This window comes from Heterocephalus glaber, unplaced genomic scaffold, assembly GCF_053883595.1.
Source record: "Heterocephalus glaber isolate CG9 unplaced genomic scaffold, H.glaber_assembly_v1.0 deba00000281, whole genome shotgun sequence".
NCBI classification, from domain to species: domain Eukaryota; kingdom Metazoa; phylum Chordata; class Mammalia; order Rodentia; family Bathyergidae; genus Heterocephalus; species Heterocephalus glaber.
The window spans coordinates 18,328,487-18,355,335 of NW_028258139.1; the positions used below are offsets into that span (position 1 = coordinate 18,328,487).

Sequence of the window (26,849 nt, forward strand, 5' to 3'; positions counted from 1 at the left end):
AAGCAATCACTCCATAGGGGCTCTAAAACAGAAGTAATAAAGATACTCACAATAAGAAATATTGAAGTATAGTATAGGAACTAAACCAAAAAACAGCACCAACCACAGAATTAAAAATGAAAAGACACCTTGATAGAACACAAACCCAGACTTCCAGCTCACTGAAGGAAAATCCTGGGGAAACGAGATGAAAAAATATGATAATCCACCACCTGGACACCCTGAACTGATAGCACAGGAAGTAACAAAATGGATGAATGAGGCTCTAGAAAAATTCAAAACTGAAAAAACTGCCAGATAACTACAGAGATAGTGAGCAGAGGAAAAGACATGATTAGAGACTCTAGAACAGAAACAGATAAAAAATAGATGACCTCAGGACCATACTGGAAGCCATGAATGCCCAGCATAAGAAAGAAAAGAAAATCATGAACACCCAATGTAGGAAAGAATGGAATTCATGAAACAGATTCAAACAGATGTACAGGAGATTACAAACTCCACTGAAAGTATTCACAGCAGATTGTGTGAATGTGAAGATAGAATATCAGATATAGAAGACAGGATTGCAGTTAGTGACCATGAAAACAGAGATTTCTTAAAAATAATAAGGGACCAAAAGAAATCAATCCAGCAGATGCTAGGAGATGAAAGAAGAAAAACGTAAGACTGATAGGATTCCACAAAAAAACAGGAGAAAGTACAAATGACATAAAAAACTGTTTATATAAGTAATAGTAGAAAGCTTCCCAGACAGAGGTAGAGAGTTAGACATGCAGAAAAGTGAGGCATGTAGAACTCCAACCAGCCATGATCAAAAAAATCTATACCTACACATATAATAGTCAAGATTCCAGAAACCCCACAGAAGAACAAAATCCTACAAGCAGTTAGAGAAAAGAAACAAATCACCTACAAAGGAAAGCCCATCAGAATCACAGCATACTTCTCAATACAAAGCCTCAAGTCAAGGAGAGCCTGGAGTGAAGTATTTCAAGCCCTAAAAGAAAATAACTTCCAACCTAGACTGTTGTATCCTGCAAAATTATCTTTCAAAATTGATGGGAAAATTAGATACTTCTATAACAAAGAACACCTGAGAAATTTCATGAACACCAAACCAGCACTCCAAACATTTCTAAACAATTGCCTAGAATGGGCCAGGGATTTAGCTCAGTGGTTTTGCCACCAGCTGTGCAAATGCAAGGACCTGAGTTCGATCCCCAGTACCAAAAAATAATAATAAAACAATTGCCTAGAAAAAGACAATGACAGTCACAACTCCATGAGGCCCAACACAGTGAAGCCACCATGCAAGGCAAGAAACTAAAAGGAAAGGGGAAAAAATAAAAAATAAATGAGGCAACAACAGTAAAACATTATGAAAAGGATGAGTCAAAATCTATCAATTATAACCATCAATGTTAATGGTCTCAATTCACCAATCAAAAGAAATAGAATGGATTAAGAATCCAAATCCAACAATATGCTGTATACAAGAAACACACCTGATTCAAAAAGAAATTCATGTACTGAAAGTAAAAGGATGAAAAACAGTTCTCCACACAACAGGAACCAGGAAAAAAGCAGGGGTAGCAATCTTATTTGCAGACAAAGTAGATTTCAAACCAGAACTAATTAAGAGAGACAAAGATGGTCACTACATCCTTGTGACGGGAACAATCGAAGAGGAAGAGATGACAATCCTAAATATATATGCACCAAATACGAATGCCCCCATCTATACAAAACAAATATTAATGGACAAGAAAAACCAAATAAGCACTAATACAATTGTACTGGGTGACCTCAATACCCCACTATCACAAATATACAGATTATCTAGACAAAAAATCAACAACAAAATTCTAGAACTGAACCAAGCTTTTGAACAAATGGACTTAATAGATGTCTTCAGAGTGTTCTACCCCACAAAATCAGAATATACAATCTTTTCGGCTACACATGGGTCATTCTCCAAAATAAACCATATGCAAGCTCATAGGACATGTTAAAGTAAATGTAAAAGAATTGAAGTTACCCCCTGTATATTATCAGACCATAGTGCAATAAAATTGGAGATCAATAACATAAGAAACCACAAAACCCCACAGACACATGGAAATTGAATAACACTCTCTTGAACAAGCAATAGGTCACAGAGGAAATTAAAGAAGAAATTAGACAGTTTCTACAAGTAAATTATAAAGCCAGTACAACATACAGGAATCTATGGGACACAATGAAAGCAGTTCTATGAGGGAGATTCATCGCAATTAATGCCCATATTAGGAAAACAGAGAGAGCTCAAATAAACAACCTAATGCTGAAAATCAACCTGCTAGAAAAAGAAGAGTATGACAAACCAAAGGTCATACAAGAGAAGAAATCATAAAGATCAGAGCAGAAATCAATGCAATGGAGACTAAGAGAACGATTCAAAAAAAAAATCAATGAATCAAAGAGTTGGTTTTTGAAAGAATAAATAAAATTGATAAACCCTTAACCAACTTTAGCCAAAAAAAGGAAAGAAAAGGCTCAAATCCATACAATTAAGAATGAAAAAAGTGAAGTCATAACAGATGCAGCAGAAATCCAGAGGATCATCAATACCTACTATGCAAACCTGTACTGTAATAAAATGGAAATGACAGAAGAAATGGACAGATTCTTAGATACGTATGAATTGCCAAAGTTAAATGAAGAAGATATAGATATTCTAAATACCCCAATTACAATCAGTGAAATTGAAAACAAAATTAAAAATGTACCAACAAAGAAAATCCCAGGTCCTGATGACTTCACTGTTGAATTTTAAAAGACATTTAGAGAAGAACTATCACGATTGCTCTTTAAACTCTTTAATGAAATCGAAAGGAAAGCAATACTTCCAATTTCATTCCTGGAAGCAAGTGTTACTTTGATACCAAAACCAGGGATAAACCCAACCCCAAAAAAGAACTACAGGTCAATCTCCCTAATGAACATAGATGCAAAAATCCTCAACAAGATACTGGCAAACAGAATACAGAGTGTCATCAAGAAGATCATACACCCTGACCAAGTCAGATTAATCCCAGGGATGCAAAGATGGTTCAACATATGTAAATCAATAAATGTAATACACTATATTAACAGAGCCAAGGACAAAAAACATATGATGATCTCAATAGTTGCCAAAAAAGCATTCAACAAAATCTAATACCCATTCAGGATAAAAACCATACAGAAAATTGGAATGGAAGGCTGTTATCTCAACCTGATTAAGGCTATCTATGAAAAGCCAACAGCCAACATCATACTAAATGGTCAAAATCTGAAAACTTTCACACTAAAATCAGGAAGAAGGCAAGGATGTCTACTATCATCACTCCTGTTCAATATAGTTTTGGAAACATTAACCATAGCAATTAGAAAAGAAAAAGAAATGAAAGGAATAAATATAGGAAAGGAAGAAGTTAAATTCTCATTATTTGCTGATGATATGATACTCTATATAAAAGACCCAAAAAACTCCTCCAAAAGACTTTTAGACTTAAATGACAGATTCAGTAGAGTAGCTGTATACAAGGTCAACACTCAAAAATCAATAGCCTTCTTGTACGCAAATAACAGACTCACTCAGAAAGAAATTAGGGAAATAATTCCTTTCAAATTAACATCCCCCAAAAAAGAAATATCTAGGAATCAATCTAAAGAAGGAATCAAAAGACCTCTACACTGAAAACTACAGCACTCTGAAAAAAGAGATTGAAGAGTGTTTAAGAAAATGGCAAGACATCCCTTGTTCCTGGGTAGGAAGAACCAATATAGTGAAAATGGTCATACTTCCAAATATCCAATATAGATTTAATGCAAACCTGATTGAATTCTCAACAATATACTTCACAGAACTAGAGAAAACAATCCAAAAATTTATTTGGAGCCAGAAGAGACCTAGAATAGCAAAACCAATTCTAGGCAACAGAGACATGGCAGGGGGTATCACAATCCCCAACTTGAAACTATATTATAAAGCTACTGTGATAAAAAGAGCATGCTACTGGCAAAGAAACAGACCCAAGGATCAGTGGAATAGATTAGATTGCAGAAACAACTCCAGACATACTCAGCAATGTCATCTTTGAGAAAGGAGCCAATCATCCTAACTGGAGGAAAGATAGCCTCTTTAATAAATGCTGTTGGAAAAACTGGATTTCAACCTGCCTAAGATTAAAACTAGACCCATATCTATCACCATGAACTAAATGAAGATTGAAGTGGATTAAAGATCTAAATATTAAAACAGAAACACTAAACTTGGTGGAAGATAAGGTGGGTAGAACACTTGAAGACATTGGCATAGGAAAAGACTTTATGAACAAAACCTCAGCACAATCAAACAATCAACAACTGGGATCTCATCCTATTAAAAAGCTTCTGCATTACAAGAGAAACCACTAACAGAGTTAAGTGACAACCTGCAATGTGGGGAAAAAATATTAGCAGCTGAGCCCCAGGCAAAGTATATAAAGAACTTAAAAAAAATCAGATTCCCTAAATATAAAGACCCAATTCAAAAATGGGTAACTGAACTGAATAGACATTTCTCAAAGAAGTAAAAGCAATAAATAAACATATGATAAAATGCTCAACATCACTGGTCATTTGAGAGATGCAAATGAAAACAAGCTGAGATTCCACCTCACCCCAGAAAGAATGCCTGTTATCAAGAAATCAACCAATAACAAATGTTGGCAGGGTTGTGCGGAGAAAGGAACACTTCTCCATTTTTGGTGGGAATGCAGACTTGTGCAACCACTGTTGAAATCAGTATGGAGATACCTCAAAGAACTAGGACTAGAGATCCCATTTGACCTAGCTATTTCTCTGCTGGGTATCTTCCCAAAAGAATTAAAAGAATCAAACCACTGTGCTGTACATGCACCCATGTTTGTATCAGCACAGTTTGTAATCGCTAAAACTTGGAAACAGCCTAAGTGCCCATCAACTGGTATCTGGATAAAGAAGATATGGTATTTTCTAATATAAAATGGAATATTTCTCAGCCATAAATAACAAGAAACTAGAGCCATGTATAGCTAAATGGATGCACATTGAGGCCATACTCTTACATGAAATAAAGAGGTGACACGTGTAAATACCAAATAGTTTCTCTGGTGTGAGAAATTGAAAGTGTAAATAAGGATTAAAATGATTAAACTGCATAATTGATAATGGGAAATAGGAAGAAAAAGTCCAAAGGGGTAGAGGAAGTGGGAGGGGTAGGGGAAAGGAAAGAAGGGAAAGGAAAAATTATGAGAAAATGAAAAAATGGAAACAAAGTCTTGGTAAATAGGGAAAGGTGAAGGGAGTGAAGGGAGGGCAGTGAATGGGGAAATAATAAGAACCAAGACACATCATGTAAAGGTACAAGAGCCCAATGATTAATGTAAATGTGTTGCATACCTAAGATGTACCGATAAAAGAATTTAAGAAAAAAACGTGATTGCCAATCTTATTAACAATCTTTCCCACCTCCTTATCTATGAGTTACTCCTTCCTTGATTCCCCTACATTTATAGGAGACTTTATTATAATTGTGCCTTATCACAATCAATTAATTTGACATTAAACTCAAGAAACAATCTTCTCAAACCATTAGAAGAAAAAAGGTTGTGTGCATGTCTATGTCAAGCTCTTGCTCTCTAGAGAGCCCTGTGTTAAATTATGCACACACACACCATAATGCACACACACATGCACACACAAACACTCATGTGTATATACATGGACAGAAGTATACATGGAAAATAATACTTTACATATCAAGCAATAACAGGTACTTTTATAATTAGTGAATAATTCAACTATCATAATTACGTTATGTGAACAGCCTCTTTTATCCTTTTGATCTGAAAAAGAGACAAGACTCATGTTCAGTAATTGAGACATATGATGAAACAAATCACTATTTAGGTCCACATGCAAACCTCACTGTCCTTCCATGGCATGATGTATGCCAGGGTGAACACATAGTGCATACGAATGCTGAAATTTGCAATCCAGAAAGCAATGCTTTCTATCCAACCCTGGAACTATCCAGTCATAGGCATTTCAATACACAGGAGCAGCCCATTCACTTAGCTTGTGGGATACAACTCCTCACTCTCTCTGATGTGGAGAGAGTTGAAATTCATGCTTTTTAATTTGACCTGTGAGTGTGTGCATGGTGTAATGGAGAGGGGGATGCTCCTTATAGCTCTTGAGAAGATTTTAAGGTCTAGAATCTCCCCAAGTTGTTACTCTTGCATTTTTTCCAGGAAGACTTTCATACCCTTGGATGCATCATTGGTCCTAAATAGCATACCTTGATTCACACTTTGTTGCCCACTTCCTTCTAATTCTCTACAATTTAAAATCTGCTACAGTGTATTTGACTAACTTATCTGGGGAATTTCTTAGCAGTACATTATTTGTGGTTTGAATTTTTTTTACTGTGGCTTTTGTTACTAGAAAAAGTAATAAACATAGTAGGGGGTAAGAATATCAGTTCTAAAGCCACTTTGATATGTTTTTGGTTTTATATTTTGCTTTTACAATATTTGGAGAACATCCAGGAAAATAAGTGGGATGCTAGCTTCCCTGCTGAGATTCCCATGATGGACAGGTAAAGTCATGGAGTATTAAAACAATTTTCTTTCTGCATAAATCTCCAGTTGGCGTGAATCAATGATACAAAAATGTTTCAAGTTTAACAGTATTTGAAAGTGCTTTTGTGTTTTGGTGCTGTTCAACCAGGGATAAAGATTATGATTTTATAATCTCCTGCACAACTGTCTGACTTAGTTATTATTATTAATACTATTATTTTTACCATCATTTTCATTTAGAAATCAATACCAGTTGTGGGTGAGCACATCCTTTTTCTTTTGTCATCTAGCAACATATCTGTTATGAGGGGCTTTACATCTGAATGGGAGCATAACAGGTGGTCTCTTCCATGAAAGTATGTGAGGATGCCCTCCCAAGTCTACCCCTAACAAGTTTAAACTTGACTTATATCTGCCAGCAAAACTGTTACATTACACCATCTCGTGGGGCCAATGGCATCCTAAGAAATTTCCGGGAAGCATGTCCTGTGGAGACATCTTTCTTACCATCTGAAGTTGCAGCAGTATACGGTTGCATATTTATTATAAGAATTAGATCCAAGAGTCTATGGAAGAATTAGGTGAACCACTTAATTGATGAGAGAGAAACAATGCTCATTGAGACCTGTAAGTACCTAACACTCTTATGGCAACAATATCTGGTTCTTAATTTCCAAATAAACAAATATATAGGTCAACCTTATATTGTTAAATAGATAAGCAAAGCAGGTAACTATACCTGGGAAGAAACATTAATAACTAAAGGAATGATTATTATCTAAATTAATTTATAGTTTTTCATTATTTAGCCTGGAACTTTATGCATCTATGTTTCAGATACTGTGCTTAGTGGGAAAAGAGATGAAAAAAATAAAAGCAAAAGCCCTTTTCTAGGGGAGAAGGCAGATTAAAAAAAAAAAAATATATATATATATATATATATATATATTTGAGTGGACAAATATGTAATTGCAGATAGGGATGCCTGTAACCCAGAGTGCTTTTCCTCCTTCGCTACATTCCACATTGTACAGTTCACATAGCCAGAATTTAGATTTTATTTTTCTCTGAATTGCCACTTTGAACAGTGCAATGGGTGGAACTCAGCAAACGTTAATTATACATATTTTTAAATAAATGAATGCATGAATGGAGGGCTATTTCTAGATAGCACCCTAAGAACAGTTCTTTGTGTATAGCCTAATAACCACCTCTTTCCATTTTAGACAAGATTCAAAATATTTTTGTTTGCTTTCACTTGAGTGCACCAGATATTTAGCAAGATAATAAGAGATGTTTGATGAGATGACTAAAACAGCTCTAGTGCAGTCCAGGGGGGGAAAAGAAAATAAAATTTATACAGTGGGTAGGGCTGGGCAAGGATGTCACTAGACATCCCAATGCTCAGGAGGCTGTGCCCTTGTGCCCAGAAGGTACAGGCTTGGCTCCTTCTCTTTCTTGGCAATGTGTATTAGAACCTCTGTGAGCCCCAAATCCTCACCTGTCCTTCAGCTCTAAGAGAATCCCCAAAGTATGCTGTCTCTGCACAAATAGACCTGCTTGTTCTTTGAATTCTCCATGTATTCTCCTGGGATATCATAGAAGTTTAACTGTCCTTCTTTTTAAAAATGTAAGCATATTTATAACATATTATTTAAGATGTTCTCAAATAAACATGAGTATGGTGTAACAGAGATACAATAAATGTGGATTAAAGAAAAGAGAATAGCATTTTTAGATGGGTATATGGCTCAGAAATTCCACTGAGTAAAATCCCCTTGGTTATCAAGTTTTATCCATGGGATGAATCAATTTAACATGACCAAGAATGACTTTTTTGGGGGAGGGAGGTAGTCTTGTGAATAGAAACTGGGTTCTCACACACACTAGTCAAGCAAAGTACTTACCACTAAGCAACATCCTAGAACATGGTGTATTTTTAGAATTTGTTTTCAACAGCAGGGTTCCGAGATATGTGTCTCTAGTCCTGATTATTCAGGAGGCTGAGGCATGAAGATAGCAGGCTACCAATAGTTTGAGACCACCCTGTGCAACATATGGAAACTCTGTCTAAAATAGAAATACAAAAACCAAAGGGCTAGGAATATAGCTCAGTGGCAGAGTGCTTGCCAAGTTTGTTAGAGGTCCTGGGTTCAAACCCTAGCATCAAAAATGTTTTCTGCTATTTGTTGCAAATGACTAAGTTAATGATAATATAAATTTTTTTGTATACTTGTTCCCACATAATCTGCCCAAGAATAAGAGAAGTTAGCAACAAACATTTTGAACCTCAAATGTTGTATATGTTGTGATTAAAATAAGGTGACTTTTAAAATATTATATATAGTTATTATAGTAAAAGACACATTTCCATTCATTAATCCTACTTAAAATACACACCCTCACTTGTAACACACTTCGCTGTGACATTTCTGGCTCTTCCCTAAAGTCAAAATGATCATAAAAGGTAAATGCTTTGAGTCAGTTTGGGAATTTGAGGCAGGCATGACAGCACAACTAGAGATCCTCATGAAGGAGGACTCCAAGAACTGCTTTAGAAAGTGTCAAGAAGGATGGAATAAGTGCATTCAAAGTGAGCTGGAGTATTTTGTGGGAGATTACTGGCAATGTGCCATTTACTATATTGAATTATTTTTCAACTTAAACATTCATAGTTTCTACCACACCTCATGGAAAATGTAATAGTAATAAAATATATTTAGGCTATGCAAGAATTTTATAGAGTTAAAAAAAGATACAGAGAAAAGCATGCAGGTTGTTTTGAAATTATTGATTTCTAGTAAGAAGAGATCTTTTCAAGGTATAAGATTTATTATTTTAGGAAGATAACTATAACAGAGGGGGAACAGTGAACATAAATACACAGTCGATAAAAGGGGCTGAGGAGAGACCGAGGCAGCTCTTCTGCAGATGGCAGGAAAGGGAGGGATGCAAAGACATGTGCAAGTGCAGTTCTAAGGATGCACCATGTGGGATTCTGATGCAGAGACCAATGAGATGTGATGTCCGAAAGTTCCTGCTTGGATGACAAAAAGTTAGAGATTGCCCCCAGAAATAATAGCATATTTTTCAGGTTGTGGTGAGGTGGAAGTGGAAATGGGACATCCATTTGTTCACTAAGTACTCATGCTATTCTAAATTGTTCATTAGAGTATGTTGGCAAATTTTAGAATTAAAAATAGATATTTTGAAGTCCTAGACAATTGAGCTGTATTTGAGAGGGAATTTACTTTCTTGGGACAAACCTATGTAAGTAAGTGTGATTTCTAAAAGAAACAATTAACATAAACATTATATTAAAGACTTTGTTGTAGTCAGTGAAAAGAGATATATGGTAACCAACTGAAAAGGAATGTAAAGAATTCAGAATCCTTAAAATTGAAAGAACCAAGTGGAGTCACCAAAAGGATGAAGATAGGGAAAATAAACCCCGAAAGAGATAACGTGGTTTTTAAAAAATCAACATCTGAGTAATAAGGTAATAAGCTTTTTCTAAGGTCCAACCTTAAATTTGTAAATGTACTTAGTTTTACAAATTAGAGTATTATTTATGTCATTGAAGTTGGCAGCCATCTCTTCGGATATTATTTGTGTTGCTGTTCTATCATTAAGCAGTTCATATATGTCAAGTGATTTTCACATGATTGTGTCTGTTTTTGTGCCTTCATATATTTATTCTTATTTGTAGTTGAAAGACAAGGAGAATGTGATTCAACAATTTGAACTGTGAATCAAAATTAATTTAGCATATAGAAAGAAGTACCAAGATGAGAACCCAGTTTTGTTTGACTTCCAGGTTCATTGTCATTTGCCTTACACTGATTCTTGTAGGACACATCTTTCCTCTGATAGACTGTAGACAGGAAGAATGAGTGAAGATCTGGTGAAAAAAAAACAAAACACAAGAATGGGAGGGCATTTTTGTAGGTTGCCCTCTTTTTCTTTTTGCAAAGCAAGAACTTAAACTGTACCTCCTTCCTGTCATTATAAAATGAAGCTATGAAAAGGTACAACTGCTGTGCCATTAAAAATACATCATCATTATCATATTGCCATTCTGCATTCTGAACAGATGCAGTGTTTGTTAAGAACTCTGTTTGGGCAACTATAGTAATGATGCTGCTTTTGGAACAATTTCCATAGATATTTTCTGTAGGAGGGCAGGTAGTGTAGTCAAAGACATCTGGCTCTGTCAACACAAATTTTCAAACAGTGTGATATGAAGCTTTGAACTCTCTGCTTTTGAGAAATATCACTCCCCTCAAAGTCAATATTAGTTAAGGTTAAATTACTCTCTTTGCTTTTCTCTCCCCTCCCCAAGGCTGGGCCACTAGAAGTGGTACTCTCAAAATGAAGTCCACCCACAAAACTCTTTTTTTTTTTTTTTTCCCTGAAAGCAATTGTGCGTTTAATCACTGGTAATATTTCTCCTCGTCTGAGTAGGTACAGTTACTCTACTACTCTATCTGATAGCTTTATTTAGCAGTGGATCATATTAGCTGTAAAAGGTAGTCAATAAGGAAGGTCAATATTTATGATGTAATTTATGAGAGAGATATACACACAAAGCAGAAAATCTTTAAACTGAGGATTGGGAACTAGATGCCTGAGAAAGATAGACTTCTACTAAGAGTTACCTTTGAAATATCATCACTATCTCAGGAAGCAACATTAAACCTGCGTGAACATTTAATCTGTACAACTGTGTAAATCTAGACAAATTTGCTCTAAATATAATCGTAGAAAACTTTTTATAGTGAGATATTTTAGGTCTAAAAAGGTGTATATTTCATCCTAAATCGCCCTAGAATTTAGTCTTAAGTGTTTTCAAATTTAAAGCTTATGTTTTTCCCGCTTTACCTTTCCAATGGCAGTAAGAAACTAATATATACTATCCTGATGAAGTAAAATGTAACCCATTTATGTATTCTTTTCAGTGGCAGCTTTTGACAAAAGTCAATTACCAAGTATGTCCAGTATTTGTGGGGACAATATTACAAAAGTGATTACAGGGAGGGAGGGAGAGAGAGGGAATAAAATTGTGCCAATAAAAGGTCACCTTTATTTTTATGCTTTTGTGTGTGGGGGGGGGCTATAGTTACATTCACATTTTGATACCATAGATTTTCTAGGAAGAAATTGCCACAGGTAAAATAGTTCCTAGAATCAGATAAAGGGAAACATTTTTGATAGGCTAGTGCTGCCTAAAGGTTGAGCATAATCTATGAAAAATTTAACAGGGTAACTAATTTAGAGATAAGGAAATAACTGTTTTATCAAAAACAACAAAATATATGTTAGAGGGCAAGAGTGCTTTATGGATTCTAAATGTGCCATGGAGAAACAGGCAAAATTGATAACTGTCAATGACCTTTCCAATATTGTCAGGCACTCATATTGAAGGGTTGAAAGAGGCAGTAAAATTCTCTCATTCTCTGCTGAAATCATGTTCCAATAAAAAAAATGTCCCTGTGCCCTGGATAAAGACTGTGCACCCAAAGCTTACCAGTGGAGTTGGAAATGTATTATTATTTGACTGTATATTTTTTCTGAACAAATTCAAAAATAAATTCTATAACTAATGCCAAAGCAAGAAAGAAAATCGACCTTTACAATTTCTCAAAGTAACATAACTACCCTAAGTGGCAATTTACCCCTAAACCCATACATGTTTGCAATAATCTATTACAATTTATCATCTCAAATGTCAGCCAGTATCTTCTCAACAAATGGAAGTCTGCTGTGGTGGGCTGGCATGGATGACAGGTGAACACAAATGACATACCATGAGCAGATGAAAATATATACTTGTATCTCATGTGATACAACATGATATAGCAGAATTCACACTAGTCATGGAGTTTTTCAGATATATTTTCAAACTCTAAATCCAATTATGTTACCCGTGCATTATTCTCTTCAACACCAATTGTTTATCTTTAAGACAATTTTGAATGATACCAGATTGATGTGGTAGACATATGCTTTAAGCTAGGTATTATATGTAAGGTGCCTACTAAGTATCTATAGTAGCAAGTATTTATTTCATGACTTACTACTATTATTACAAAATATGATTGCTGTTGTTATGCTGGCTCTTACATTTCATTTTCTAAGACACAATCATCTTACCTGTGAAATGAGAAAAAATATTTATTTCAGGGGTTCTTGTTAAGAACTGAGTTATTGCTTATAATTCTTAATACAGAGCCTGCCATACAACATGTACTACCCAAGTGTTAGATATTATTCATGTCATAGAACTTGTGTTAATAGCTATAAAATACCTATTTCAAAGAAAGGAGAAGCAGCAGCCTCTAAGTATCTGAAACAAAACCCAGTGAATAACTAGCCAGGTCTTTGGTCAGCACTGACCCTAAACTCCTTGAAAATGTGTTAAACAGAGTCATAGAAACTTGAACATGAGATCCTGAATGCAGACATAGTTTGAGGATGTGAACACGAAGTCCCACCAGAAAGACCTACTGACCCAATCTCACATAGCACAGGCTTTCTGATGCCTTCTTCCACCCTGACTTCTCATGGGGAAAACTGTGTCCCTTTCCCCACTTGCAGTCACGCACAGGACCTTAGGGCTTCGGTTCCTGCCACTACCCTAAAGCCATGTTCCATCTCTTCAGAATCTTTGGCAGCAGTTAATCACAGATTCTTTAGAATTTTCTCTCAAGTTGCTTGACTGTGACAATGCCAGGCATTATTGAAACACAGATTTCAAATCTCCTCCTCTGAAGACCTTATCTAAGTCTTGACCCTAGGTTTTTGAATTTTTAAATGAGTGTTTTGTTAGGTACATTTGGAAATTCTATTTTAAAGTAAGCAGGGTGAAGAACTTGTTCAAATGGGAAGAGGAACACTATATTGGCGGATAAGAGGGAAAGGGGAAAAAGGGATTTAAAGAAAAGAAAGAACTGAAAGAAAAAAATGGAAATCAATCTTTTGTAAGTAGGTAGGGAACAAAGGTTGGAAAAAAGAGAAGGGGATAAAAAATTAAGATGCATTATGTACATCTCCCATGATCAATGCAATCGTTATGCACTACAAATGCGAGCTAATAAAAATAAAATATAGAAAAATATAATAAGTAGGAGATCACTGAGAAGCTGCACTTAACCACTCCGAAGCAGAGAGCATCTGATCATTTCTACTCCAATCCTCACTCTGTGTCTTCTCTCCTGCCTCTGCCCTCTTTACATATCGTTCCCTCATTTGTTACATCGGTTGGAATCATCTGTAACCAACTTGGCATCAAATGGCCTCCGGTTGGACTCAGGATGAGCTTAAATGATTCATTTAATTCCTTGAAGACCTACGGAACATTTTACTCGTACATATTCTAAGGCAATGCTTGTTTAGTTTCCAGAAAATTAGCAAAGGAATTATGATCTGAAGAGTTGAAGGCTCTGTGATATACCGAGGTCTACAAATGAAAGATTGCAATAAAGTACACTTGAGGGATTTTCTTCCTCTTGCCAAAGGGGAGCACATTTATTCTACACATTATCTGCAGGGCCACTGACTCTGTTGGTTGAGAGATGAATAGACATGGACAATGCAATACCTTCAGATGTTTAACCTTAATATATTGGGGTCTTTAAACAGCTTCTCTCAGCGCTCCCCACATAATACAAGCTGCAACAGCAATTTGCGTGTCAGAAGTTTATTGGCCATGTAATCAGCCACCACTATCACTAGGAAGTGATGAAAGCAGACTCTAAATTTCCATATGGTTACAACAAGAGCCCCAGAGGATCATACAGTGAATTCAGGAGCTAAAATGGACCCTCAAAATAATTCACATTGACTTAAGGCCTCATCAACAAGTCATGAATGTGAGGCCCCCATTCTGTAAGGACTGGAGTAAGAGATGCCTAGCAAATTCATAAAGTATACTTATGGGTGTCACTCTGGGGCATTTTGAGAGATGATTGGCATGTCTTTCAGCAAACTGGGGGGGAGAGATCAATCCTGATTTTGAGTGGCATCATCCAATTGGCTTGCAAACTTGATAGAATGAAAGGGGCAGGAGGAAGTCAGCCTGAGTTTGAAGAGCTCCATTCTGTTGAAGGGGAGGCATCTTTTGTTACTGCTCTCCCTAGTGGACATGGGATTCAAGTTTATTTGAATGTTCTGTTCAAAACAGACTCATACCAGTAACTCTCCAGGGAGCTTCCAGGTCTCCAGGCTTGGACTGGTGCTACATCCTGATCCCTCTTTCTCTGCAGCTTCCAACTTCTAGGACTGAACAACTTCTGAATCCTCTGTCACCTCTGCCAAAGTGTGCTGATGCTCAGTTTGAACTATCCCTCTCTGATACTATAAGCCTAATCTAATAACCTATATTCTGTTTGTCTAGACAGCCCTAGCCAATACTAAGGAGGATTGCAAATTTTTATGCAGTGTTTCATTTTGCGTATTAGCAATGTTAATGCTATGATTTTTCATCAGAAGCCCTTCATGGTTTGGGGAAAGTACTTCATGCTCCTGTAGTGGGTATGGGAGTTCCTTACAGTTTGTCATAACAATCACTCCAATCCACATCTTGTCCTGCTTTCCCCTAATAGGAAACGTGCCCTCAAGACTCTGCTGAGCTCTTTCTCTGAAGATCTCAAGAGTAAGACTAATGGGATGAGCTGCATCCCAATGGCTCTCCTTTCTCTCTAACTTATTTTGGGTACTTCTGGCCCTCAGTGCTTATTCTTGATAGTCCTGCCATGTCAGTTGACACACACCCTTCTCCTGATGGATCTGAGCCACCAGTCACCACATTCTTCGCCAATGTGAAGACAGCTAGCAGTAGGTCAGTGATAAATATTCGCTTCTCTTCCACCCATTGTGCAATAGTGGTCCTGCCTCCACCCAATGATCAGAATCTATTACTTCAACCGGGATGATGACTCCTACAGCTTGCCTAAAACTCTTGGCACAAGAACTTTACAGTGCCCAGACAAAAGCTGTAGCTTGGAATTTCATGATATTTGTATAAAGTTTTCTGATAGAAATAGTCACTCACATTCTGTGTTATTGAAATCTGATCTCCACGATTACAAGGGAGCCAGGTCTATAATGGTGTCTCCCAGAAAGGTAAAGACCACTAGTGAGCTTCTCAGTGAAGGGCACCAGCACATTCTTACTGTGTCAGTAAGCATAGTGTGAAATAGAAGAAAAGGTCCAAAGGAGAAGGGGAAGGGGAAGTGGGAGGGATATGGGAAAGGAAAGAAAGGAAAGGAAAAATTATGAGAACAAGAAAAAAACGGAAGCAAAGTCTTTGTAAATAGGGAAGGGTGAAGGGGATGAAGGGAGGGCAGGGAAATGGGGAAAAAAATAAGAACCAAGAGAGGTCATGTACAGGTACAAATTCCCAATGATGAATGTCATCATATTGTACACTGAAAATGTACCAATAAACTTAATGAATTCCAAAAAAATCTGTGCTCTGGACCTCTATAGAGCATGGTGGGTTGGTGGGCTTTCTGACAGTATGTAGGGTGTCCATTCTTGCATGTCTATGACACTGAGCCTTTTGATATTTCTTTTGGCTATCATGCCAGTTCTGGGTTTGTACATCTCTTGCTGTTATGGCCTGTGTTTAGATGTCCCCTCAAAACCTCATGCCAATGACATGGGACTTTCTTCTTCAGAGGAAGTTGAATCTGGAATGTGTGATGCTGGGTTTAAGGGCATGTGATCACTAAACCACTACATGTGAGTGATTAGTTTGGCATCCCCCTAATCCCTGTGATCTGAATGAGATAAAAGAGACAGAAAGATGCTGTTAAACTCTCTTGTTATCTTTGCTGCCTTGTATGTATCATGTTGCTCCTACTCTGCAATGCCTGTTTGTCATCCCTGCCTTGGAGTTGGCTGATTATGGACCGAAATCTCTATGAACTGTAAGCCAAATCAAACCCTTCCCTTCTAACTTTGGGTATCACTTATTTTGTCTCAGGAATGAGAAAGGTAACAAACCCTCATAGTGTAGAGTATCATTTTCACTAAGGTTCTGTGATATTGTAGCTTTGTGTTAACAATGCTCCCAGAAATTTTGTAAGGACATTAAATCCCACATGCCCTGTGAGAGCTTTGGTATTCATAATCTTATTATTATAAAACTTTATGTTCTGGCTTGCTCCATTCTGAATTTCTGGGTGCAGCCTGAAATACACTGTACCACTTGCTACATATCTGTGGTGCCCAGTTTCCGTAATTCCTGCAGCATATAGTCTCTTCTGTGTATTATCAAGCCTTGAACTTTTATGAAAAAATTATATAGTCAATTGGATCCTACTTACAAGCACAAAGAGGTAGCACTAGCCTATATTCATGTTCAAATATCTCTGTATCTAGCCCTTGGGTCCATTTTCTCCTAATCAGGGTCCTGAGTTTACCACAGCAGTCTTAGAGAGACTAGGAATCCAACCTTCTTTTCCCCATTATCATTGTAAGTAAGTCCTTAGCCTGCTGTTTATATATTTTTTGTACTCTAGCTATAAGAGATGTGAGTCTCTTTATATGTTGCCAAAAAGTCTGTCTTGCCTTAATTATTAATTAATTACTGTTATCCTTTAATTTACTTGTCTTGCTGCATCTGTAGCACCAAGCCAGAGCCACTGTAATCTGCTTCCTTATAATTACTACTGCAGTGAATTCAGATAGCTAAGGGATTACAGATACCAATGTTTTACCTTATACTGGATCCCACCCCACTTTCCAGGCAATAAGCAATAATTGCAAGACCACATCATGCAGCACGCTGCTGCTACTCCAACGTCACCACTGGTGCAGTGCATTGTACCAGCCAATCAGCAAGTACTCCAGCTACAAATTCTCAATTTGTGTTGTATTTCTTTGATCCACCACTGCTTTTAATTGTCCTAGGTCAATTTCCTCAGGGAATGGGCTCAAGTTGGAGATTTGTGCACAAGAGTATACTAGGAAGAGTTTTGAGAATTGTACCTGAAAGGAGGGAGAGGAACACAATTGTGCAGAGATGTCGAAATATGACACAATTGGAACACAGTGCAGAGCTCTGGAATTGCAGTGAGCCTTTGAGATGTCACTAATTGATGCATGGAGGCTCTGCCATCATGTCCAGGCCACAGCAAGACATTGACTGCAACCTGTCCTGTGCAAGAATAGCACTGGGTGAGGCAGCTCCCTTCAGCTCAAGGGCAGTTCCAGGGGACAGACTCAGCCCTGACTTATTGACAAACAGCCCCTAGTTCTAGCAACAGGGGAATTTGAGTCCTTGTCTTTACAAGAGGAGGGTGGTCTAGTGGATAGGGGAAGTGGGAGGGGAAGGGGAAAGGAAAGAAGGGAAAAGTAAAAATATGAGAAAAAGAAAAAAATGGAAACAAAGTCTTTGTAAATAGGGAAGGGTGAAGGGAGGAGGGGAATGGGGAAAAAATAAAACCAAGATACATCGTGTAAAGGTGCAAGATCCCAGTGATGCATGTAACTGTATTGTATACCTAAAATGCACCAAAAAACAAATGGAAGGCAAAGAGGACGGTGAGTCCTCGAAGCTCACTGTAGCATTTACTGTGGTACCCATGTCACAGGGACCTAAAGGTCATACAAGAAATCAGCGCTGTCCAAGACTCTCTATCAAAGTGTTAGATAAGCACTTGACAAATGCTGATTGGAAAGGAGATACACCACAAAAACTTTCGATTGCTTTAGACCATGACCCTTAGAATCTGCAAAGTTGTGATCGGGGCTCTGAGTCTGCCACTGTGCATTTCTGGAGCTTAGCTTTCCAGATTTATAAAATGGCAATGATCATATGTCATAAACACAATCAAGGATTTTGGTCTACTCTAAGCATGATAAACACCATTGTTAGCACTTAACAATCAATAAATTGTTACTCATATTTATATTTGTGCCTGTTATAAAATTTAGCCAGTGAACTCAGTTGCTAGCTGAGAGACAGGTTAGAGGGTAGCACATGGGCTGAGACATGGACATAGAAACCATGCTAATGTTCTCATGCCAGTTCCACCTTGTGTGCATCTCCACTTTCCCACATTGTCCACTTCTCCAATGTTACTTCCTAATTTTTAAAGCGAGCTATTTATATCTATGCTTCCTTTATATTCTCAGCTTTGACTTTCCATCCTCAGTAAAACTACAATACAAAGGTGACTTTCACTGGATTTTCAAGAATGACATTAGGTCACATATGTGAACATATTCTATACATCTCATGGTTGTGAGACTTTGTCATTAATAATAACAGCAAACAGGATAATGGCACAGTATTGTTTAGCTAAACCCCAGGCTTAATCTAACAGTAAAGAAAAATTTTACTTTTACTTGCTCATTTTCTCAAAGTTTTTCATGTCAATATTTCAGTAGGGTAATCATCTCTGAAACAATTAGTGTAAACTAATATTCATATTTCTCCTATAATATTCATATTTCTCCTATGGTTGACAAGGAATAGGTGGTATACATTCAGTGCACACTTCTTACATTAACTTGATAGTAATTATAAAGAGCATGTTGTCTCTACAAGCCTTCATTTCTCTTTGTAAACTAAATAAGGAATTTTAGAACCATGATAATTTTTCGGTACATGATAATCTAGATGCATTTCTTGGTGTAAGGTGTTTATGTGTCTATATGATGAAAGACCAATGTCATCAGTTCTATAGATCCTTAAACATATTGGAAAATTCTATATGAGGTTCTCATTGTCGACAAAATCATCATTTGCACTGAATGCTGTTAATGTTCACTGAGCAGTAAATGCCACTTTTTCCAGGCATCCAGTTGTAAAGAGAAGTCAGAACACTGTATCATTTTCAATGATGTATCCCATTTTAAAATGTTGGAAAATAAAATTTAAAAATAAATAAACACTCTATATCCTCTGACAGAAAGCATTACTGATTGTTCTACTTGATCATTAAAACTAAAAGCAAGCACACACACAAACACGTGTGCACACACACAAATGCGTGCGCACACACACACAACTTGGTAACATCGTGGTCTACGTAAAACTCAGAATTCAGAACATGGTAGCAGCCAAAGCTATTCCCCCATGCCTGTCTTCACCCTTACCAACATATCCAGTTGTGTGGAAGCCTGTAGTTGAGACAGTAAATGTAGTAAAGGTAGTTCTTCTGTAACCCAGAAATTGAGTTCCTTTTCCCCGTTTTGGTGACCTCTGTGCCTGACCATGTAAACCATGGTTCCCTAAGATGCCGATATTTAAAGGGCTGAAGCTTGTGAATAGGATAGTTTACATGGCAAAGGATAATTATTTTTGTTAATGATACGATCTTAAAATAAGAAGATAATCTTGAATTACATGGGATTCAATGTACTCAAATAGGTTCTTAAAAGTGACTTGGGAAAGAGAAGAAGAAAACCTAGAGACAAAACGTAAGAAAGGCTTGGCCCAGAATTACTAGTTTTTATGGTGGAGAATGTGGTCAAATAATCAAGTAGGGGTGGACTCTATTGACTGCAAAAGATAAGGACACAGTACCTTCTGGAGTTTCCAAGAGGAATGTAGTCCTGCCTGCACTTTCATTTTGGTCTGTTGAGACCATCAGACTTCTGACCTTCAAAATTATGAAGTAAAAAATCTCAGGGGTTTTTAATCACTCTGTTTGTGATAATTAGTTGTAGCAGGCCCACAACACAGAATCCTCCAGGATTAAAGGAGGAAAACAGGAAAGTTCAAAAGGCCTGATATCTTCCCTGGCTGGCTCTGCAAAGGTGAGCTCTGCAGAGCCTTAGGTGTGGCACATATTTAAGGTGAGATGTCTTTCCTCCCAAATGCTTCAGATGTCATAGCTGGTGTATGGTTTAGATCTAACATGTCTGCCAAGGGGCTCCAATTCTGAGATGAAGTCTGGTCAGAAAGGGAGAGTCACTGCCTGACTTGAAACTGTGTATCTTTGTCCCCAGCTCTTCTCCCTCTCTGCTTTTGGGCTGCCTAGGGTTGAGCAGTTTTCCGTAACTTTCTCCTGTGCCATTTCTGCCTTGGAGCCAGAAATTGGGAGCCAAAATAAATCTCTCTTTTACACTGTGAGAATATAATGCTACATTTGTTTCTGTTTTTAATAGCAGAAAACATCCCTACATAGCCTGGTTCCTATTCATTTTCTTAAAGTGAACCCTCTGAGGTTCAAAATAAGTGTAGCACACATTCTCCTAAACTCAGCTCTTTGCTCTGCTGCTTTATTCTTTCAGCTTCTCACCTGCTGGTGCTCTCCAATGTAACTCAGACACTAGGGATTCATGGCCCAAGGAGCAGAATGCAAGCTCTGAGCACCTTCATGTTCTTAAACTTGGAACTTGGTTTAGAAGGAAGGAAACATCTCTGTGCTGGGTGCCAGCACTTGCAATGGAGTGTGCCTCAAAAACTGATTCAGAAAATTTCTTATTTGTCTAGCTATCTGTCTGCCTACCTATCTGCCTGCCTATCATCTATCTATCTATCTATCTATCTATCTATCTATCTATCTATCTTCTAGAAAGTGCAAACTACTACATAGTGACAGAAGATCAACTCAGTCACCTAGACATGTGAGGAAAGAAACAGGGAAGGAGAATTGATTGCCACAAATAAAGGGGAAACCCTTGGCATTGATGGCTATCATCAATATCTTGATTGCAACAACAATTTTGGAGGGATACACACATTATAAATCTGACCAATTTGTGGCCTTTAAATGGTGTTTTTTAATTTGTGAAACTTATATTCCAATAGTTTGAAACTCTGAGGGAGAAGCATCTATCAATATCTAAACAGTTATCAAAAATTTAATTTAAAAAAGAAATTTGTGTTTGTCACCTCATTTTGTACTTCATTTTGGAATTTGCCTAAGACAAAACTTTTATTTCTGACATCACATAGAGAACCAAGGTTAGGACTTCTATTTATGAGTCTCTTAATTAGGGAAAAAAAGAAAGAGAGGAGAAAACCTTCTCATCTGAACAATATAGAGAATTAGCATGATTTTCATTAGTTTTTCTGTATAATTGCTGCATTAATGCAGTATTTTTCCATGGTATGTTTGTGATAATTGAGAATGTAAAATCTTTGACAGCATTCTCCAGCTGGGATGGCTGTTTTTGCTGTTTTACTATAACATTTTATTTAACATTCACCTTACAGAAAGTCTAAACAAAATAGTTTAAATGACTTAATTATAAATATGCATCTAAAAGGGAAGGGGATGGGGGTGAAGTAGAGGAAAGAAAAGAAGGGAAAGGAATAAATATGAGAAAAGGAAAAAATGGAAACAGTCTTTGTAAATAGGGAGGGATGGAGGGGTTGAAGGGAGGGCAGGTGAATGAGGAAAAAATATGAACCAAGATAAATCATGTAAATGTACAAATTCTGAATGATGAATGTTGTCATATTGTATACCTAAAATATACCAATAAAGTTAATGAACAAAAATATGCATCTAAGATATAACAAAGTAATATTTTATAAACTCAGTATTGTTATAGAAAGCTAGTACAACACTTCTCAAAATTTTCTGCATATAAGAAACACGAGGAGTTCTTGTTTGCTGCAGATTCCTAAGCTACATCATCTGCAAGCTCCTGCAAGATTAAGGCCCAAGAATATTCTTTTCACCAAGGACATCTGTGGACAGATACACAATGCTCCTGGGAACTCAACGGGAAATTTATCTTATTAGAGTCAATACTGTTACTAAAGTGTCCTCTATGTAACACTTTTGATTACCTAACTATGGTCACGTGCACTGAAATTTATTTTCTACAAGTTATCTAATTTTAAAAATTCACACAAATAAACATGTACAGAGAGTCTCACAACATAGCAGCTAAGGAGATCAAAACCCAGCAAACTTAAGGAAAGAAATGAGCACTGATAAACTCAAAGGATTCTAGACACAAAGTACATGGTTTCACCTTGAGAGAAAGTAGCAGGAGATAAAGGAGACTGATACCACAATTTTTCCATGATGGGGAGAACTTATGCCCATATTTCACTGGACCGTTTGAAAGGATATTTTTGGAGGGGGAAATATAAACAGATAGAGAGTCATATACATGAATACTTAAAGCTGTGCAGCAGGTTCTTCCCTACACCAAAAATATCTAAGGATTTTAGAAGATCCAGTTTACCTTAAAAAATGTATTTTAATTAATTTTATGCTCAAGCTCCACGTAACTTCTAAGTATCCATATTTTTTGATGCAGAAAATTGATATTGTCCAAAAGGTAAATATTTTTGGCATGTGATGTGTATGTGCAGATAAAACATTCTGAAAAATGATGCATTACAAATCCTTTACCAATGAAACTTTCACCCTTAAAATATACTAAAAACTCAAACTGAAGAATGGAAAATTTTGAGAACTGTTTCTAGGAGCAATAAAATAAATCATACATCCTGAGAGCATATTCCTGTACTGTCTTCTTCATGTGCATGACTGATTGTATTTAAGGTTCTGCAGAAGAACAGGATGTATATAATATATAGATACATTGCTACAGATATAAATACTGATTGATAGTTAATAGATATCTGAGAAGAACTCAATAAATAAGGCATTGGCTCATCCAGTTATGAAAGCTGAGAAGTCCTGCAGTCAACCCCATAAGCTGTAGATGCTAGAAAGCTAGTACTGCAGTTAGAAGGCCTGAAAACTAGAGAGACAATGGTGCATATGCAAGTCTAAGCCCACAGGCCTATAAATCAGGAGTGTTGAGGACAGGAGAAGATTATTGTCCCATTGAAAATCATCTGGAAGGCTCAACCTGTGGTTTTCACTATTTTTCTTCTCTTTGGGCCACAACAGATCAGATGATGGCCCCCAAATTGGGATGGATAATCTGCTTCCCTCTACTGATTCAAATGTTATTCTGTGTCAGAAATACTTTTACAGACAAATCTGGAAATCATGCTTAGCCAGATATCTGGGCATCCTGTGGCTCAGTGAAGTTATAACTAAGGCAGGTTTATCAGTGATAAAATTAATTGTTAACAATGAGTACTGGAATAATTGTGGATTGGGATTCTATTAAATGATACAAAGTCCAGAAAATCCAGTAAATTTTTATGACTGCACTCCTAAACATCCTCCTTATATGACAATGAAAATTGTGAAATAGCACAAATTAATAATTTGTGTTCTGATATTAGTATTGGACATCCCTTGGGAAAATCTCTCTGTCAAGCTATCCTAAAGCATATATCTTAGGCTCAGTGTACAAACAAGCAGTATGTGTTCCTTTGAGTACCTGACCAATGACCACTCAGAGCCTGTCTTGAAATTTTTAGGATTCCCTAGTATCAAGTTCCAGAGTAACCACATGCTTCACTGACTAGACTGTTTGAGTGTATGAGTGCTGTTCTGCCTTCATTTTAAAAGATTTCTCTTTTCATTCTTAAAAATATCAATCTAAGTAAAAGATTATTCAGTGACCATACAAGAACTCATCTAAAACAAAAAGCAAGAAAGTAATCTGGCCTTGTTCTGGAATCTCCACAAGCACAGAATCAAGAAGTCAAATTGGAAGGGGTGGCATGTGTGTACAGCCAGATGATGCATGACTTTCACAACCTTCTCAGAACTATGTCCCAATTATCCTAAGCAGAACAATTGGCTCACAATTTCCCTTTTTGAGGAAGAAATACAGTGGTGGTAGGAAAGATTCCCCTGCCTATTCTAAATTACCACTGATATATCTCAAGAATGCTGAGAGGGTGTCTTCCCAGCTAATGTGTGATTCTGCCCATTCCCTTCCTTCATTGCCATGACACATTCTGTTGCTACATCCTTAGAAGTTAGCAGCTACTTCATGGGTTCCTGCTAAATATCTGCACCATCTTCACAACTCCATATCACGGATGGTGACTAGTGATTGGAAAGTTCTGGTATCTGTGTCAGAGGTGGCATCACCTAGAACATTTCCAGCCATTCCCAACTTCTATCTCTATTGAAATCCTGAGGCTGCAAGTAAAGCTTCATGTTACTAAAATTCCTGGAAATTTTAGAGAAATCACATCTTTTATTTCCATTTTTAATAAGCAGTGGGCACTTTCCCAAAAATCACATTTGAATCCATGGCAATGAACTTCCATGTGTTTGAGTTGCTACCTTCCATTTCCATTTAATTCTGAACCCTTGTTTTTAACAACCTCAAGATGCTTTCTTTACCTAAACAATTTTCTTTCTCCACTCAACATTTGCTCTGAATGATTTTGTTACATATTATCACTTAAAACATTCCCAAACAGGTTAATTTTTAAGTTTACCTAAATGCCAGGTGAGCTTTCTCCCCACTTCAAATCATAATTTTCCATTGGAATCTATATTACAGGAAATAGAAATGTCTTAGAAGATGGCTCTCAAATTATTGTTTGGATTTCCTCAATCATTAGAAATTTGAGTATGGACAGTATTTCATCCAAACCCAGAGAGTAAGCTTCTATTCTGAAAGACAGAGCTGATATTAGTTTGCTCTTGAGAACTGATGCCAGTGTCTGCCTCCCTTGAGCACCTTCACTGCCTTTACCAATCAGCCTTGAATAAGGTGAGGCTTCTACAATTCTCTCCTTCACTATCAGGTGTATTTGTTGAAGAAGGAAGGAAGAAAGGAAAGAAGGAAGGAAAAATGGAGAAAAGGAGGGAGGAAAATAAGAAAGGAGGAAAGAATGGGGAAGGAAAAAAGGAAAGGAAAGAGGAAGAGAGGAAAACAAGAAAGGAGGAAGGAATGGGGAGGGAAGAAAGAAAGGGAGAGAGGGAAGAAATGAGGAAATGAATGAAGGAAGGAGGGAAGGAATGAAGGAAGAAGGAGTATGGGAAGAAGGAAAGGAGGAAGGGAGGGAGCAAAGAGAACTATATAAGAAAGGAAAAGAAAACTATTTCTGTTTCAGAGTTACACCAAATTCCTCAGGTTTTTGTGCTAAACCAATTTTCGCTGTGACCTTAGTCAATATACATTCACTCTGGCCTTGTTAGTCTCTCTTTATATAAACTAGAAGATGGAGGGGAATTTTTATAAACTTCTGTCAATATTCTCCTCAGGATGAAATTTTCATTTGAATTTCACTTTGTCATTTTCCTTGCTGATGGCAGTTGCAACCGCATGTCCTCCGAGTATCAGTTCATGAACAACAGGGATCATTCTGGAGAATGGTTGTTTGCTATGATAAGTGGTTGTGCTGACTCAGCATTTTCTATAATGCACCCTCTGCTTTGGGAAATGATCAACCATTATTAGGCATTTTTTATACACATTTACTTTATCTATCCCCAGATGTGAGCAACAGTGCATGTATATGGTTGGATCCAAGCATGCTCTTTTCACAGGGTTATTACTCTTTTATCACACTCCTGAGACATTTAAGTTCAGTGAATCTCCTTTAGAAAATCCCTCTCCTTTTAGCTCCTTGGTCCTTTTACATACGTACTCAAAATGGCCGAACTAGCAAAGCATCATACATTTTTAAAGAAAATATAAAGTATCCAGTATTGTGTTGGTGCTGAAGATTAACTAGTGACTCAGAAAAAATGACTCAATCTTTTCCAAATTTACCATGGTTCAACAAAGGCGGGTGATGTGGGAAAGAGGCAAATCCAATGAACGGAGGCATGGGCGATGCCCGTAGAGGTCTGCCTCAGTCTTCCTGTGGGGAGGAGACTGCTCTTCTTATCCCTGAGTGATTTCAGAACCAGGACGGTGGACAGCTCTTGCGTGGTGCTTGTTCGCCAAGGAGGAGGCCACTTGGGGCTGAGGGTAAGCACACGCAGCTGCTCCCCGATGGCATTACACTCCGAACCAACGCCACAGAATTTTCCTAATGAGCAGTAAAGTGCAAGAGGAAATGGCAGATTTTTAAAATTTGTAATGCTCTTCAGAAATCTGCCATATGTGATAGCTACAACTTGAGTGAGAACCATGAATCTGAATCGGCAGTGGGTATTTTATTTTAAATCTTGCCAATTGTTCTAGAATGAAAATAATTAGTTTGAAATTTAAGTTAGATTTTCTTTTACTACATAAATGAAAACTTTCTAATAGTTGTATTACATAGTTTTTATACCATGGCACTTTTAATTCTGTGTGTATATTTTTCCTTGCTCATTTTATTGGGGAATTGCTTTTCTGATTTATTAGAACTCTTTATGTATACCAACTCTATATCTTCCTATGTGTTTGAAATACATT

At 37.1% G+C, this 26,849-nt stretch overlaps 1 pseudogene; it reads right to left on the reverse strand.

Moving 5' to 3' along the window:
- Positions 1 to 26,581, reverse strand: part of LOC101717021 (hsp90 co-chaperone Cdc37-like 1 pseudogene) — a 39,707-nt pseudogene extending 13,126 nt beyond the window's left edge.
- Between the last annotated feature and the right edge of the window lie 268 nt (positions 26,582 to 26,849).